General features: G+C 39.0%; 1 protein-coding gene across 17 annotated transcripts in view; it reads right to left on the bottom strand.

The window, feature by feature from the left end:
- Positions 1 to 18,451, bottom strand: part of LOC137855609 (uncharacterized) — a 126,976-nt gene that overhangs the window by 93,666 nt on the left and 14,859 nt on the right. For 6 of the 17 annotated variants that reach the window (XR_011095824.1, XR_011095831.1, XR_011095830.1 and 3 more), the window contains one exon: positions 15,802 to 18,295. The exons of 2 other annotated variants lie outside the window; for them this stretch is intronic. The gene's annotated coding sequence lies outside the window, so the exon portion shown is untranslated. Of the gene's footprint in view, positions 1 to 10,307; positions 11,100 to 15,801; positions 18,296 to 18,451 lie in introns of those variants that run through there. 9 more of the 17 variants (XR_011095825.1, XR_011095834.1, XR_011095835.1 and 6 more) reach the window with 5 other exon arrangements.

The raw sequence follows: 18,451 nt of genomic DNA, 5'->3' as shown, positions 1-18,451 counted from the left end.
GCTTGTGTCAATGACATGTTTAAAAGGAAGAAGTTGAAAAAATCATCTCAGCTTTCTCAAATCATTCTGGAAATGATAAATTATTTCATTTGGATAATCTTAAAAGCATTTCATGTTGATTTCATTGTTAATTTATATTAGGCTGTGTAGTATATCATTGAAAAATCATATATAAGCAAAGGAAAAGGCTGAACGGAAATATTTGGTTTATTAAAATGATACATTTTACCTTCTTGAAATGAAAGCAAGTGATATAGAAAAATTAAATCCTTCAGTGGTCCCAAATAAAAGTAAGATGTGTCAAAAACAAAAAACAGAATTTTAGAATTATTCTGAAATTATTTTAAAAAATTCTGAAATGTAGTGAACTACTAGATCCTCTCTCACACTCAAAGACAAATCCAGTTTCTGACCCACATTAGTATATTCATTGCTTGTAAAGATTATTTTATTACCTCCCTACTAGCTAAATTGTTCCTGTTTGGCACAGACTACTGGAAAAATCAATGCAGACCCATACTACTGTGGAAGGAGTAACAGGAAACACTGGGGTTTCTCAGAACTCCCTGACTGTCCTGGGAGATGCGTCAAACAATTTAAGGCACCCTTTTAGTGAGGTACAGTATATTCACCACTATTAATTTCACTGTGCTAGTAACAATAAAGCTCAATAGCTACTTTTATGGATGATTATTTTTAGATGTTGCAATGGAGGAAAGAACGGGAAAGAGCAGTGTAGTACTCTGCATGAAGAACAGAGGAAAGGACAACATATTGAAAGGGATACTGCACAATCAGAAATAAGATCACTTTTAAAATTTAAAAAAAAAAGTACTACTACTACTACTACTAATAATAATAATAATAAAGAACATGTAGTTAGGGGTAGCTATTTTAGTATTTGTCTTGGAAAAAAGAGCAGTTTGATACAAATGGAGTCTGTATATTATTTCATGCAGTAAGTAAAACAAGAGCCCACAGTATGACATATGACACAAAGGGTGAGCATCATTTGCAAGCAAATGGGGAAAAAATCAGGCACATAAAAACAGATAAAAGATTGAAGGAGAAAATACTGATGCCACATTTAATTGGAGAACAGAAACTCTGTGTAAGCATCACATCTCGGGTGTACACAACTCTAGGGTCTCATGAATCACTACTAAACAAACAGTATTCAACTTTACTGTAGGAAGTAATGCGCAATCTAGAGTTTACTTTTTCCTTCTCATGCATTGTTCAAAAACTTTAGCTTGACATATTCATCTGGCATTCTTATTAAGTGTTACTTTTCATTATTTCACAACTGCCTGAAACCTAGTTGCCTATAAAGCATGCAGATTGCCCTTTGTTCATGCGATGGTTATTCATTCAATTATCAGATGAGATACCAGAAAATAAATACTGTTAGTTTGATTTTGAATGCATTATTGCACAAACCACGTCAGAATCCTCTTGGGAGAAAGATGACAGTACACCGGTTTCTCCATGATAAATCATTCTGCACTATTACAGCTTTTTCATAAGGAAGATGGTGTAATGAATAAGGCTACATAAAAGCATTTGTGTTTCTCAATTCAAAAAATGGCATTAGCTTCCCTATGCTCATAAGCTACCTCGGTCTTTTGCTAGCTTTTTTATCAATTCCACAGAAGAAAAATAAAACAAACAAGTATTAAAACGTGTGCCATAATAGGGCTTCCAAGCTAATAAATATATTTCACTAATACAGTGTAATTTGTGTCGGTAATAGGCCATACTGGCAGAGACTTTTGGACCAAGTAGCTGTCAGCTACTAGTATACTACTGCAACTAAACTGGTTCATGTGGGCCTGAGAAATGAAGGTTCAAAAATGGTTTAGGAGGAAATGGAGAGTAATAGAGACAGAGGCCATTATCCAGCTTATGAATGGAAATGGCAAGTATGATAGTGCAGGCATGGAAGAACAATTCCCATTAGACAGGTATGGTCTGTCTAGTCCATCTGACTCCAGTATTGATGGAAAGCCTATAGGAAACTGGCCAGATTATTCATTGCCTTCCATTTACTCCTGTGCAATGAGTATAAAATGTTATCAGCATGGGTAATGATTCAAAAAAGGCAGGGCTGAGCATATTGCTCACCCCTAATCCTTGAGATGAGGCAAAGACAAGATGCTACACTGGGTACTTTCCTTCCTGTTCTCCACACCCTCTTGAGCTATAAATCTGTAGATTTAAGTTTGTACTTTAGTAAGGATTAAAACTTAAAAATAAATAAATAAATAAAAATTACGAAAGAAGCCAGGAACTCAATTAGAGAATGAAAATCTGACTTTACTTATTTAGATATTATAAATTTTTCCCCAAGCAGTTATAATGAAATTCCAACATTTTCTGTGTACACTGGATACATACACATGCCAATCTCAGTTATTTATCTTGTTAATGCTATATTTTATTTATCGAGTGCACAGTTATAATGCTAGAAGAAAAACCAAGATACTATGGCAATTCCATTAATATTAATATGGAAAATAGTGACAGGGTACACTGAACAAGAAAAATTCATCCACGGTGTGAGTCTAAAAATGTCAGTGGAATTAAATAAGATATGAACTTGGTCATGGACCTTTATATATGGATACACCACTGGATTATTTCATTGAGCAATTTTTTTTTTCATTATGCAAGAAACACAGATTTAAATCTAGTGAAACTGTATAGGCTAATCTGACTCAATGCAAACTGGAAAGTTCACTGCATAACCAACACTCTTTAGCAATGTTGAATTATCTTTCCTTAAGGTGTACAGGAAATTATAAATGGCCGTGATTCCTGACCTGTACTGTATCTGTAAACTGTAAGCTTACATGGAAGGCAAATTGAGCAAATCTCCTTCTGTGATGTGTGAACTACCGGTGAAAAGCCTAACGTAATGACAGACGTGCAGGTAGAATGCAAAAGGTTTAATTCATTCATGTCACCTGAAACAACCACCTTATTTGTTAGATACTTGGTTGTTGCATAAGGTTAGCTGGGGGAAAATAAATAAATAAATAGATAGATAGATAGATAAATAAATAAATAAATAAAATTGATGGTATTTCAGTAAGAGCAGGTGTTTTACCACAGAGTACTTGAAAAGAAGAAATTACACAGATATTTAAAATGTGTAGTGATGCTTTAACTTTTCTAAAGGGTGTTAGGAGTTTTGTGCAAAAGTTTTAAACCAAAACAATGTCTTAAAACTCAGGCAAAGAGCAAGAGTGAACCTTTGATTCAGTGAGTTTTGTACTACAGTTTAGATGTCTTTATGAGACAGTATTCCATGAAGTCAAATGTCTGTATGATGGTTTTCAGCACTCACGAACAATTCCTGTCATGGCCAGAAAGTCATATCTTTATGATCACAGCCAAAAAATGTTGGTGGGGTGTTTTCTTTTGTTTTTGTTTTGCTTTGTTTTGTTTTCGACTCAAAAACAGAGAACTCAAAAGAAGTAGAAAGACAAAAGAGAATTTCTGTTCAATGCATTTACTCATTAGGCAACTAAGTTGAAAAGCTTCTATTTCTCCCTTTTCTTTTCTTTTTCTTTTTTTTCTCTTTTTTTTTCTTTTTCAGTAAATGCAAGCCTATGAACTATTTTCTGAAAGGAAAGCCTTCAACTTCAAGTAGGGAGAGAAACGAACAAATGAAATTCAGGCAGAAGGCTGGTAAATATCTACTAATTTCCTAGTAGCAGGTTTTCTTCTGGAGTTGGAAGAAATAAGAAAAAAGTTATTTTTCTTATAACAAAGTCAACTGTTACTTTCTCTGATTTTAATTGATTTTGGCCCAGATCTGGCATCCTCACTCAGTGTTAGCTGCTCTATATAAGAACATTCTTTGTTGCCAGGAAACTACTTGCACTGAGGTCTTTGCAGGTTAAAGTTTCCAAAATGAATACTTTTTTATTTTATCGATATTTATTTAACTATTTATTTTATTTCTTTATTTAATTTATTTTCATTAATCCAATGTGGCACCTACAGCCAGATTTTTATCTGTAATGAGTTAGGATAGTATTAGTTACACCTTTTTAAACAGGTGGTTTAATGGTTTAAACACAGGTGCCGTGTTGAGAGGCCACAGATGTTCCTGCTGTTCTTCTGTTTTCAGCTCAAACATTTAAAGTTGAAGCAGCATAATAACTGTACAGAAACAGTGAATCGGAAGTCATATCCTCATACTCCAAGTCCATTCCTTCAGATCCTAAGTTCCCACACCCTATAATCTATCTCATAATTTTCTATCTTCAAAAATAATTAGATATTTTTGGCCCCTATTGTTCCTATTAGGAGTCAGTTTCTTTACTTTGTCCTATTCTTTTTTTTTTTGATTATTTTGATTTTGCCAATCCAAAAGATTCCCTGGACACTTCTTAATAATGCATTTAATTAACCAGCTGAGTTCTTCACACAATACTACTGGAGCCAGGTATCTAGTCTTAACAAAAAATTTAAGAATTGGGCTTTTGAATAAATAATTTAATTCTGAATAATTAAATCAGATGGGAAGAAAATGATAAAGAGATGAAAATATTTGTACTTCAGGGAAAACCTTAACTATTTTATGTTTGGAAGAAATTTCATTTTAAGTACATTACTTCCATAATGTTCACCCCCGCAATTATTTCACATTCTAGTCCATCATTTGCAGGACTGTCTGCAGAAGACCAGAACTTTTAAATAAGGGGCCAGCTCTGCAGCAGGTTATTGCCACATTTCAGAATTTGTTACAGGCCACAGCAAATTTATCACAGATCAATGTGATTTTTATTTTTTTTTCCTTGAAAACACTCATTAAGCAGTATGGTGGTTTTGTTATTGTTTTGTTTTGAGATGTCTGTAACTGCCTCAAAGTCCACTAGTTTACTAAGCTGCTACAGCTTAGTAAACTCTGAACTCTGAATATGATGTGATGTATTGATAGTTATCTTCTCAATTTGTATTCTCCCATTCTACCCTTCTCCTAACATCCTTTCTTGTTTATGCATGTGGCAATACTGAGCTTCTGAGCCAAAGTCTGACCCTTGCTCAAATCTGACACACAAGAATACAAAAAAAGATTTTCAAACACAGATTCACAATAGTGAGATTTGAAGCCACTACCAGAATGGGAGCTGGTATTTTCAGAAGATCATTTTAATTAATTCTTTTGCTACATATATAGCCATTAATAATATTTAGGTAATATTTTAACAACAGGAATGGTTGACTATACAGTAAACTATATTGTCCACATTTTACAGACAGCTTGGAGCTCAAATAGGATGCCAAGGCTCTCTTGTATCACACTGGAAGACACTGACAGGACCACATTAGAGCTGACAGGCTGGATTAGGACACAGCTGCCTGACCCAGGTTAGGCTCTAAATGTTGCCCAAAATAGCAGTCCTACTAGATGCCCTAGATGGACAAACATTATCTCCTCTCCTGCTAAAATCAACTCGTTAAAGGGAGGGAGTGACATGCAATGTATTGACAAAGAGCTATGCCTGGCTCCAGTGTCTGCATCTCTGAAAGGAGTCACACAAGTCTACCTCCTGCCTGACGGACTGTTGTTGCGCTATGTGATGAGCCAGGCAATCCTGTGTGATCATTCCTCTAGAAAGATGAACCCTTCTTTCTGCCTATGCCTCATCCTCATTAAAAATGCTATTACAACCTCCTTCAAATACTGATGTGGAAGGTGCCCTTTCACTTGCTTTTTCTTCTCAATGAATAAGTTAATAAGTTTCCTCAACTAGTGCAAACTGCTTTACCCTTGCCCTTCACTTTTGTGTTGTTAGGTGAGAAAAGCTCGAGAGCATTCTGCCTTCTCATTTACTTCGATTATTTACAGTCCCACTCTCACCTTCACTGCTATAATTGCTTGTGAGTTACACAGAATCAGTAACTTTCCTTTATTCATACTGAACAGCCGCAGTGAGAAGGCAGTCTCAGTGTAGCACAGTTCATTTTATGACACTCACGAATCTCACCAGACTGGAGAAATAACAGGGGAAGTAATTCAGAGAGCAACTTCCATTGTCTCTGCAAAACAGCAGCTTCTAACTCGCACTTCCTCAGACACTCTGTTGCTAAACCCATTTGATCACCATTACCAGTGTGTCAGGATACTACGTTGATTACCCTAAAAACAAATGACGCAAGTAGAAGAGTACCATACATGTTGACAAATGTATACATCGCCCCTTCTAAATGTAATTTTAAGAAAATGTACCTACTAAAGAAACAACTATTTGCAAGTACAGACTTAAGATATGAGGTTATTCAGATTTGAGAATTGATAGGAATTTAACTGAAAGCCAAGGTCTGAAGTCTACCTCTTAGTTACAGAATGGCTATGAAATTTGGGAATGCTTTATTACCATGCAAATAAAATAAATAAAAAATAATTAATATACACATACTGCAAACTAATTAGGAAAACTCATCCAAATTCAACTAAATTCTTTCACTCCAACCTGAGCTCAACCATCTATTACAAGCCAATACACACCTCATCTTAAAATTAACCTTACTCCAAACAAACTACATCCCAAAGACTTTACATCCTCAGTTTATGATAATCCTCTGTTCCTTCCCTTCTTCCATTTTAAATGTGACCAGCAAAGTGTTTCACTAAAGAAAGATGCATTTATATTGAGAATGTAAACTACAGCGAATCACAGAAAATAAAACCAGTGAAAATTATCGCATGGAGTTGTAGTTACTTCACAGCAACCAAGAATAAATCCTCTCCAGGTTCTAAGCTTTTCTTAGATGAACTTGTAAAATTTCTACCTCCAAAAATTATGATATGAAAGCTGTTAGATACAGAAGTAGCCAGATATCTATAATTCAGCATGATCATGATACAGAAAGAAGACTCTTCCTAGGTTTCTGATATCCAAATCTACTATCTCAAATATCAACCCAGAAAACAAACAAACAAAACAAAACAAAAAAACACTCTGAAGTGACATCAGAAGTCATAAAAGTATCATAAAAGTATAGTCCGCTAAAGGAATACTACACAATAGGCACATTCCTCTACTCCTCCTACCTTGAATTGTGCCTTCATTTACAAACTGCTTTTCTTCAGCTCTGCTACACAGCCAACAAAGGTATATTGTATATGTTATTAACCAGACAGAAAATAAGCACTGAGCTTGTGAAAAATGCATTAATTCTTGGGATAAATACTTATTGACACCCTAATGTGGAGCCTGTCTCCTCTGTTTTATGAGCTCTACGGAGCTTGATTATTATGAGTCACCTCATTCTCTCAGAACAAAAGAAAATCAGGTGTGGGGTAAAGTGTATATATTCTTCAAACTACTATGCATAAACTATGCTTAGATTGTCTTTTGTTTTTGCTGCTTGAGAGGTTCTTCCCCACAAACACAGGCAGCTGGATTTTTTTCCCCCATTACTCTTTTAATCTTTGCTCAGCTGCCACCATGGCATTTGGGAATGCTCAATACAGTTTTCAAAGCACTGCACCCAATATTTATGAACCTATAAACTGGTGCTGTTTGTTTGAAGCAGCTCAGTCTGTTGGCAGGACTTCTTGTTGGTTTTGATTGCAAACAAGTTCTGACTGCATTTCAGATTCATTCAGAGTAAAACATTGAAAAATCCAGTAAGAGCCACTAAACAACTTCAGACTTGCCCATATTCTTATCAGCCTTGGCTTTCTTAAATATCTCCTGAGGAAGGAAAAGATATGAACTTGTCCCTACTGCACTTCCCTTCATATGCATTTTCTTCTAGTGTCTTTAACAATAGCCACCACAGTTTCAAATGACCTTTATTTTTTATTTCCCCCCCCCAAGAAAAGTATCTAATTAACCTATCTCCCAGCCCTAAGTTTGCTGATGTATACATTTAGTGGAAAGAGCAAAGACTAAAAGGTATACACAGTACACATTAGCTCAACTCAGTTTGGTATGCAGAATCTAGATAATTTCAATAATGGCTTGGCAGCTGTATATCCTTCTAGCATCATCACTGAAAGCACTCTATAATGGCTGTAGTCCAGCTCTTCTTCACTCTGAGGATCTTATAAGTTAAAGAAGTGTGCAGGCCTAGAAAATACTACAGTTTCCTACTCGTTTTTCTACTGTCTTCTCTATCTCCATCATTAGTGCATCACCATCCTGAAGAAATGGAAGCAGTGACACCGTATGCTTTTCTGCTTATTTTTCCCATTTTACAGATGCTTTGCACATTGTATAGTAGAAAATTCTACAGACTGCAGAACACTATAAGCTATGTTCCTGGGGCCACAGTAAAGACTGAAGAAATAGTTTCATAAATATCTATATCATTTAGGTAATGTTTCTATTTTACAGAATTTTACTTTACAGATAAGAGGTTCACAGAGCTCTACATGCCAAGACAAGTAAAATCTAGCTACTCTTATTAAAGAATCTGTCTCCTCTATCTCCACAACTATATTAGTAAAATAAAAAAAATGAAAGTGAGTGTTATTGACATGAACATGTGATTTTCCTTGCTGTTTGATTCACTTCTAGACTGGACAGAGCCAAATAGCCATCTCTCAAGTAATTCTCAACAAAGGTTGGATATTAACAGAAACCAAGGACCTCTTCCAACAGGCACTTTGCCACTGTGTTTGTGAGGAAGAGTTTAATCTTAAGATCAAAACCAGACAATATCACTTGACATCAGGGCTAAAATATTCCTTGACATTGTTTAATTTTCTAGTAAAAATTAACAGTCTCTATTTATGTCTCTAACAAACTTCAGTTTCAGGTGGGAAGAAGGAAATAAATACTATTACAAGTTATACTTTGCAAAGGCACAAGTAGAACAATACTTTCTCAATAGCATTTAGGTATGCAATTCTCTTATCTTCAAAGATCTAGGTAGGTCTAAGCTTAGCTGACAAGGATACCCCTGGGCAGAAACTGCTTGGAACACACAGTTAGAATCCAAGCAAATGGAAAAAATCTTTTTGTGGACAAAGCCTGTAGCTAGAAATTAATGCCAAAACTGACCCTGTGGTTCTGTCACTACTAAGCCACAATAAACATGACAGTTAAGCAACTTTAGATATGGTTCACTCCATTTTAAGACAGCTATTTAAGGCATATAAAATAAGTTTTCATTTAGAATAGTTTTTTCTATATTAATTATAAAGACAGCCTTGATGAGTGTTTTGATGCATATACCTTAATTTTAGAAAGTAAAGAATATGTGATGTGAATCTCACATTTAATCTGTCTTCTAGACTAAAATCATATCTGAATAAAGAGTGAACAGAGGATAACATGTCTTAGGAAGATTAGATTTAGACTTTTGGCTTAATAACTTGCAAGAACTTTAAGAACTTGGAGAATTCCCATTATAGGATCTAATCATTTTACAGTTTTTCCATAATTTCTAACCTCATGGTAAATATTAGGGGCTTTTTGTTGTTGTTGTTTTGTTTTCTTCATTGTCATAGACTCAGTGACCTCCAGATAAATCAATTTTAGAAAATTCTTATCAGTTCTTTTTATTTCTCACAACGAAAGGTAAATGTGTAACTGTAGTTAAAGGTTAAGAAGTCAGAAGAATTTATCACTGAAATGACATAGATAAAATCTGCTAAGGAACATCTGTTGTAAGAAATTTATTATTACAATACTTTTTAAGTGCTCTTTTGATTATCTTGCAAAGGTCTGCATGCTAACAAATCTGCTGAATATTAATTTACAACGGTTGCATACTTACCTCTGCACATCAGAAAAGCATAATTGTATAAAAACTACAGGCACAGTCCATCATGGGCCAACCTTGATTATAAAAGATTATCTCCAGTGCTACATGCTTTGCCATATTCTTTATCTAAGATCTATATTTCCTATTCTCAGTCTTCAAGCAAGCTGTGGAGACAAATTATTTGCAAAGATACATCTTGGAACCCTAAACAAATGAGAATGAATGCCTTGTTTTCTTTTGGTAAAAACTGTCATTCTTTGCAATGGAAAGACATAAATAAATATACATCAAATTATATAAGAAGCCACAGAGCAGGCAGCCACAAGATGAATTTGTCTTTTTAAAGGCATAGCTTACGCATAGATGTTGAGAAAAATGAAAACAGTGTTGCAGTTATAATGTACAGCATGATACCTCTGACCTGGAGATAAAGGAAGACAAAGCATCAAAGGCATGTCAATCTAAAGGATATAAAAACAGAGACACCTCAGTGCTCTGGTTTTGTTTATACATTTTTTGGAATGAAAAAATTACATATTTCTTTTAGATTCTCTTCTCTTCATCAGTACTACTTTATTCCCAGAAAGCAGTACTGTAGGTCAGAGAAATCAGAGAAATCACAGATTTACAGAGAAATCAGTCGTTAATGGGAAAACAAACAAACAAAATAAGAACAACAAAAATAAAACACACCACCACCACCAACAACAAACGGTTATTTACTTGGCTAATGCACTTCCCTAGGTCACATTATACAGAAAAGCTTTTAAAAAATATTTGTTTGACTGATCATATCAAGATTTACACTGTTTGAGTAGTAGACTTTACACAAGGGCTTTAAAAGTACAGTCCAGATGTGTTCAATTGAGGAAGGAAGGACACACTGTGTATGTAACACAGATGGAAAGCTTCAGGAAAATACGAACACTCTGGGTCACCTCAGAGAAAACATGCTGTAAAGACAGCTTCTGATCCTGCTGTAAAAGGGACAATCCCAGTAAACCAGCAGGGTTCCTACTGGCTTTCTGGGAAGAAGTGCCAAAGGCTGAGTTTCTTCTTGGACATAGGAGTGGACATAAAATAACCTTATACTTGCAAGTATGTTAGCAAAGAGTCAGTTCCCCCAGGGACCTTCAGCTTTGCAAAGATGACAATAAATTACCTCTCTTCCTGATTGTCTGCGCAATACACTTTATTGGGGAAAGTAGGCATAGGTTGCTACTTGCTCAGCTGCAGCAGAATCAGGGCAGCATTTGGAGGTGAGATGTATCAAAGCGGAATGCTTTCTGTCCTCCTCTTCTCTTACTTTTATAGGTTTCTGGACTGCTTCCCTTTTCATCAAAGATGTCTCTGTGTATTAATATCTGATGGAGGGGAACAGAGAGAAGGCAATAAAACTTTTCTATGCAGTGCACACTAACTGGACAAGAAACAACTCTTCGTATTACTAACAGTTTGATATTTTAGTTGGTGCAGAGTAGTGCTTACACTAAGTTAAGGACTTTTCTTCTTCTCATGCTTCCCTTTAAGGAGGCTGGGGCTTCACACAGAACTAGGAGGAGACAGAACCAGGCCTGCTAACCCAAAGTGGACAAAAGGGTATTTCATACCATATGATGTATGAAATATGCTCATATGGATGATAAATCTGGGAGGTTTGGATAATAATCTGATAATAAATTTGAGGAGGTTTCCTGGGGGAGGGGTGAGGCTACTCCTTGTCTGGCTTGGCATCGGCAATTGGGTGGTGTTGAATTTCATTGTGCATCACTTGCTTTGTACTTTCTTTTATCTTTACTTTTGGTATTTTCCCTTCATTTTTTGTCCTATTAAACTGTGATTTTTTTACACTTATTTTTTGATTCTCTCCCCCATCCCACTGTGGGGGTCGTGTGAAGTGAGCAAAAGGCTGTGTGGTGTTTAGCTGCCATCCATGTTACCACAACAGTAGCACTGCTTGAGCAGAGGGGTTGTACCGTATGACTACTAGAGGTCCCTTCCAATTCTGACTGTTCTGTGACTGCGTTTCTTGGAGATCTGCATCCAAAATTAAGACAGACACATAAGGAACGAGCATCTTGCAGCACCAGGCATGCTCCATCCATGCCTGCTCATCACCATTTGGAAACAACTCTTGAACCACTGTCAACTCACACCAGTGTCTTGGGAACAGAGACCCAGCCATGCAGAAACCCCATCCCACCACAGGGTTCCCACCATCTCCCACCTTATCAGTATTATGAAGGCACCAAGAGTGCACTAATATTTACAAGCACAAAGAAAGTTATTCTGTCTTAGAGGATGGTAGAGCAAGAGTAAGGCATCCATGGGCCACATCATGTCCCACACTTTGAATTCTTTTGGGTAGCCTGCCTACAGTCAGAGGTGGATGGATCAAACATACCTATTCTCAACCCAGGAGCTCAGGTCCCCGCCACCTTAGCAAGAGAGATATAATACATTAAGGGACTTCAGGGCATGTTCTCATTTATGGACATACACTCTTTTTGCCTCTAGAAAACTTTGGACAGGCAGCTGTGTTTTTGTCACAGAATTTCTGATGTTTGATAGATGATTAGAAACACAAATACTAGCACAGACCAGTCTGTCACGTGTCAGAAAATCTCAGACAGCTATTGTGGAGTTGCAATTTGACTTCAGCAAATGTACCACATAGACAACAGTTCAGGGGTGCATCACATACACAGTTCTGCACATGCTGAACAGACAGAAATATGGCACCCTTGTGGGTGTTATTATGTATGCAGCAAGGCTACAGAGAGCTTTTGAGGTGTCTTGGACTCAAAGAAGTCCCTTGTGCAGAACATGCCACATTTCTGGGAAACACATTTCTGTCACACCACAACTGTGTGACAGAAATGGTGAACACACTTCTGCATCTGAGACATTCCCAGAGTAAATTTAGTGATGGTATATTGGGGAAAAATTGCTATATCACTTTGAGCAAAGCGTTAACAGTACCTCAGTCAAAATCAGGGACATAAACTGAAACTTCTCTCAAGGATATGTCCAAATAAGGGTAAGGAAGCTGGTGAAGGGTCTAGAAAACAAGTCTTATAAGGAACAGATGAGGGAACTAGGGTTGCTTAGCCTAGAGAAAAGGAGGCTCTGGGTAGACCTTATTGTGCTGTACCATTGACTTAAAGGCTATAGTGAGGTAGGTATTAAGAGAAAATTCTTTACTGAAAGGGTTGTAGGTCATTGGAACAGGCTGCTCAGGGAAGTGGTTGAGTCACCATCCCTGGAGGTCTTCAAGAAAGGTGTAGATGTAGAACTTAGTTGCATGGTTTAGTGGTGGACTTGTCAGTACTAGGTTAAAGGTTGGACTAGATGATCTTAGAGGTCTTTCTCAACCTGTATTCTATGATTCTATGAAATGCATTGTGGCATGAATCTTCTGAAACTAATGCAAGTCCAACGTGTTACAATATTCTTTTCCTGCATACCCAACTGTTTAAATGTCACTGTTTTTTAAATCCTTTTTTTATTATTATTATTTACTTTTTTAAACTTCTGTTTAAATCTAAATAATAGTTTCTGAATCTCTCTCTCTCCTCCCCCCTCCAGCCCCAAGCCTCCAAGACAGACTTAGATCCTTAGGGAACTTGGAGCCAGTACATAGAAATATGGTTTCTCAAACTACTTCACCTGTTTCTACTAAATAATTGTTTCCCTTTACAATGTTTTATATTTCAGAAACTCAATTTTCTTTAACAGTCCATTACCAAGAACTGACTAATCCAGATACTTCATTATTTGTATGGAATGCAAACACAAAGAAAGATCTTCAATACAAAATAAGTGATGCATAGGAGATAAGGTTATGTATTACGCAGAGGAATGATATATTGCCCAACACATTCCTGTATTCTTTCTCACTGTCAGGCTAGCTCACATTCAACATTTTAGTCTTTTTTTCAAGGGATGCCATTATTATTATTTCATATCAGTCAAAAGGAACTAATATGAGCTATATAAAAATGGCAGTGTATTAGTAAATATCTTTAGGTCATCAAATAAAATGTATTTTGAATTGAAAGTAAAAAAAAAAAAAACACTTTTAACTATATATGTCAAGGTCAGAATTAAATCTGGGTTATTTATTTATTTTCATTCTTTACATTGACAATAACAAAAGACATTCATCTGAATCAAGCATGTGACTATGTTCCAAATCAAAATGGAAGAAAAAAATTTTTTGCATCACAATTTCTGTTATTTGCCAAAAATATATCATAACTATGTATTAATTTACAAACTTGAGTGCAGTTCTTTCATAATGCTTTGTATTTTATGTTACTGTTTGCATCTTTTAAAATCTGGTCTACAAGTTACATTGCAGAGAAATTATAGCCTCATCTAAATTTACTAGGACTATTACTAGTCCACATTCTAGAAATCCTCTTAAACTTTTGATTTGGAAGGGATACAAGAGAAGTATATCACTGTCTGCTTGACCCAATCTTATTTCTAGTATCCTAAACTGACCACTGTAGATAGTGCAGCAGTCTAAACAGACCTGTTGTTTGACCCATTACAAATGTTTTTCTGTTCTTAGCATTGAAGATAATTGTTTTAGGGAAAGGATCGTATGGCTTTCCTAATAAGTTTTGTGTTTTGTTTTGTTTCAAAGAGCAACAACAGTGCCATTCTCTTTTTTTTTATTTTTATTTTTCCTGTATTGCTTAGCTCTGATATTCTGCACTCCCAGTGTAAACAGATTGCCCTTTGATGTCAGGAATAACTCCTTGCATGTTGATGGAGCAGAATATCAGAGATGAAATCAATCATATGGCTTTGAGACAAGGATCCATCTGCATCATCATTCTAATTTGAAAACATATTTGGAGCCAAGATAAAATACAATCTTGCGTGGAGCTGAACATTATACTGATCAGCAGAGACACCACTACATGCCATTGAAGTCTAAGGGAAATAAAATCAGTGAGCAGATTGAATCAAGTTGTCCAGCTGTATTTCTTTTCAGCAATACAAATGTGTGTGGTGTACGTATGCACACATATGTATTATTAAATTAATAAACTGTAAAATGTACTTGCAGACAGACATAGTCTTTGAATTTGCTGTACCCTGGTGGGGTTTTAGTGCAAGTATTAAAGGACATTATATTTTGACACTGTTATTTTGGGTCAAATGCAATGTCTCCTGAAAACAATGGAATGGCTCTCACCAGCTTCAGCATGAAATATATCAAACTTAGAAAGTTGCTCCTTGTGGCAGTTGACAGGGGGTAGACTTAGTTGACAACAGTGTTAACATCTGAACTTTAGTCAACTCTCTAGGATATGGGAATAATTTAGTTCTAAAAATAGAGGAGTACCTAGAGTGTAAACAACCCCTGAAGCACTGTGAGAGTGCCTGTGTTGAAAGCCTTTGAGATGGGCAGACTGTGAGCACCACTGCGAGCCGGTTGTTGGATGCCAAGGGAATTTGAAAAAACTAGCCAGGAGTCAGCTATTCTCTATCTAGTGCTGTAAGTATCACTGTCCAGTCACTTAAGAATGGAATGGAAATCCCCAGAGAGACTCATGGACCTCATAGACCTTCCCCACAGCTATGTACCATGCAGCTGGAACCACTGGAACCACTACATTAACTCTCCGACAGTTTTTTCTAGATAGCACTGTCTCTCCCATGGGACACGAAAGTTGTACAATTTGTAGAATTACATACATCTATGATTAAAGTGTTTTGGCATCCAATAAATTTAGTCTCTGTACTGTTGATCTGGTCTTTTACCACAATATTTCTACCTCATGAACCATACTTGTATTCTCAAGCACTGTTTGGAAAGGGATTATTATTACATGGAGGCCTGTGATATGAAAATTAGATGTCATGAGTGACCTATATGTCCAACTTTTCATGTTACCAGAGTTCTCATGAAAATACATGACTCCAGCTGTAAAAGGGACAATCCCAATAAACCAGCAGGGTTCCTACTGGCTTTCTGGGAAGAAGTGCCAAAGGCTGAGTTTCTTCTTGGACATAGGAGTGGACATAAAATAACCTTATACTTGCAAGTAGGTTAGCAAAGATTAGATTTATTCATAGTAATTTAGCATCACCATTTCTTATATTTCTTTCTCTGTCCTTCTGGAGAACCCACCCAGACCCCGTGGTACTTGCAAACTTGCTTCAAAGGACACTGTTACAATCATCAGTTTCATCCCTTGCTATTCCTGCTTCTCCCCAAGGAGCTGCTTTCAGGGGCAGAATTCCTCGGGGCAGCTTTCATGAGAAGCAAGAACAGCCTCTGTTTTATGGCCCCCAAAAGCTACTGGCGTAAAGGCAACGTGGATTAGGGCCAACCGGGTTCCGAAAAATTTACCACACTGTGTAAGTCATGGACACCCACCTAGAATGTCCATTAAAGGAAAGTTCGGAGGGAATGTCTGCCCCTGGGAGCTCACTGCTCTTGGGTTTGTAGGATGGGGGTGCCGGGGCCTTGGTGCCCAAGGCAGCCGTGCGTCAGCTGGGCGGTGGGGCGTCTGTGACATGGCTCTGACGCGTGTCACACACACATCAGAGGACAAGTCACAATGGAGAGCTGTCCTTAAGGGAGCGAGCACCAGGCAGTCCGTTTCATTTGGACTTGGGCGATCTGTGAATATGGTGTGTGGGGGAAGGCTGGGCTGGGCAAGGGCCGCAGCACGCATCTGGGGTGGTGGGGGTTCTGAGCCTGCACCTGGGGTCCAGACACTCCGGGCCACACCGTGGGCAGGGCCCGGTGAGGCCACGGGGGCTGGGAGCAAGGATGAAGGGACTCTCGGGGAGTCTCTGCCCGGGGCCTGTGTCCCCTTCAAGCCTGCTGACACCGCTGTGGCTCCCAGCCACACAGTGCTCACAAGCCCTGCTTTTGCCCACTCCAAGACCAGCCCTCTTACCAGCCCCGCTCCCCCAGCAGCCAGCTCCCTCCCAGACAGGCCCACTAACCCCCTTTCTCTCCCCCCTCCTCCAGGCCGTGGCTGAGTGGATTGCCTTTGTCCTGACTGTGCTGGGAAGCCAGTACGTGGGGCATGTCAACGAACAGGCTGACATGTCCACGCTTGAGCGGATGTGGCAGCGTGAGGAGCAGCTGAGACAGGAGATGGCTCGGCTGCAAGACGAGATGGAGAACAAGGTGGTTGTTGAGGAAGCCACGCTCTCCACTGTGTTCCAGCAGTGGCATATCTGGGCCATTGTTGGAGCCTTTGTTGTGTTCTGTGGGCTCTGCTGGCTGGCCAGGCGAAGGAAGACAAAGCCTGCCAGAAGCAGAAAGGAGATCAGCTCCAGCAGTGAGGAGGAGGGGGAAGAGGACAATGAGCTAAAAGACCGCAGTGGTGCACGGCGTGCTTTCAGGCCTTTGGAAAAGCTCACCCCTGGGCCCATGCAGGAAGTGACCATCGTGTGCAAGGAGCTAGTAGGAGACCTCCTCTGCATCTGCCGAATGCTTTCCAAGAATATTTTCATGCCACAGCTGCACCTAGACATGGGGATGAATGACACCTACACTGGCTGGAATGTCCAGAAGGGTTGCTTATTCTACAGCCTGCACGTGTTCCTGGATCCACCTCCCGGGTTCTCCTTCCTCCTTGACTTGGACCCCACAGGGCAGCGGCCAAAGAGGCACTCCGGCGTCCGTGTAGAACAGAAGTGCGAGTGCTCCAGGGAGAGGATGCTGGGGGACGTGAAGTGCATCCTCCACCATCCCAATGACAACCTGGGGAAGAATCAGGCCTCGCATCTCCTAAGCACCCTCTGCACCCAGTCCTACCTAGACACGGAGAAGGTTGCCTCCTGGGTCCAAGAAACGGTGAAAAAGGCCTGGGTGCTTTTGCCTGTGTCACACCACTGCCAGCTAACGGTGCTGCCCTCCTCCCATTCCTGCAAGCTACAGCTGACAACCACCTCCCAGAGGACCATCTTCATGGAGCTGATTTTTGCTGTGCAGGAAGCTGAACCAGACTCCTTATGCTGCAGTACCAACTAGGCAGGCGCTGGCTTCACCGTCAGCACACCGTGAGAGACAACATCACATCATGACCATCAGCTGCGCTTCTTCGGGCTCACGGCGAGGCACGCCTGTCAGAACAGCTTCTACTTACTATGTCGCAGCTCTGCACTGTATCCTGGAAGGCACAGGCTGTTCCACCTCTTCCTCAAAGGCAGCTGTGATGCACCTCCTGATGACTACACCCCTGCCTAGATGGCACAGGAGGTTTCCTACTGCAGCTGGATGACATCTTCTGGTACCCATGCTGCTGCCCAGAGGAGAAATACTGTTGAGCCTTCCTCCTAGGAAATAAAAGGGTGACTGAGGAGGTTGTCTTACCCTCGGCCTTCTGAACAACCATCCTGCTCACCCTCTCGCAGTGCCTGGTGCTGGAACCAGCTGCCCAAGCTCAGGCGCTGCACAAGTTTCAGGAGCTACAAGACCGGCTCAGAATGTTGTTAACCTACAGACATCAGCAGAGGTCTTCATGCAAAGCGCTGTGTTTGTGGGGTTCACAGCTGGCAGTGGACATTGACCTCATCCCTTGGGGAAGAAAAGGAGGGAATGTGAGAAATGAAACCCCCCAGCAGTAGAAATTTCATCTTGTGGACGATCCTTCCTGTACAGCAGGAATTTAAGTCAACAGCAGCTACAGAATGACTTTCCCACTCTGTTCCCCTTGCACTGGTTTGGCCTGGG

This window comes from Anas acuta, chromosome 4 (assembly GCF_963932015.1).
Source record: "Anas acuta chromosome 4, bAnaAcu1.1, whole genome shotgun sequence".
In the NCBI taxonomy this organism is placed as follows: Eukaryota; Metazoa; Chordata; class Aves; order Anseriformes; family Anatidae; genus Anas; species Anas acuta.
The sequence above is the reverse complement of the archived record's forward strand: the minus strand, read 5'-3'. Positions and strand labels throughout refer to the sequence as shown.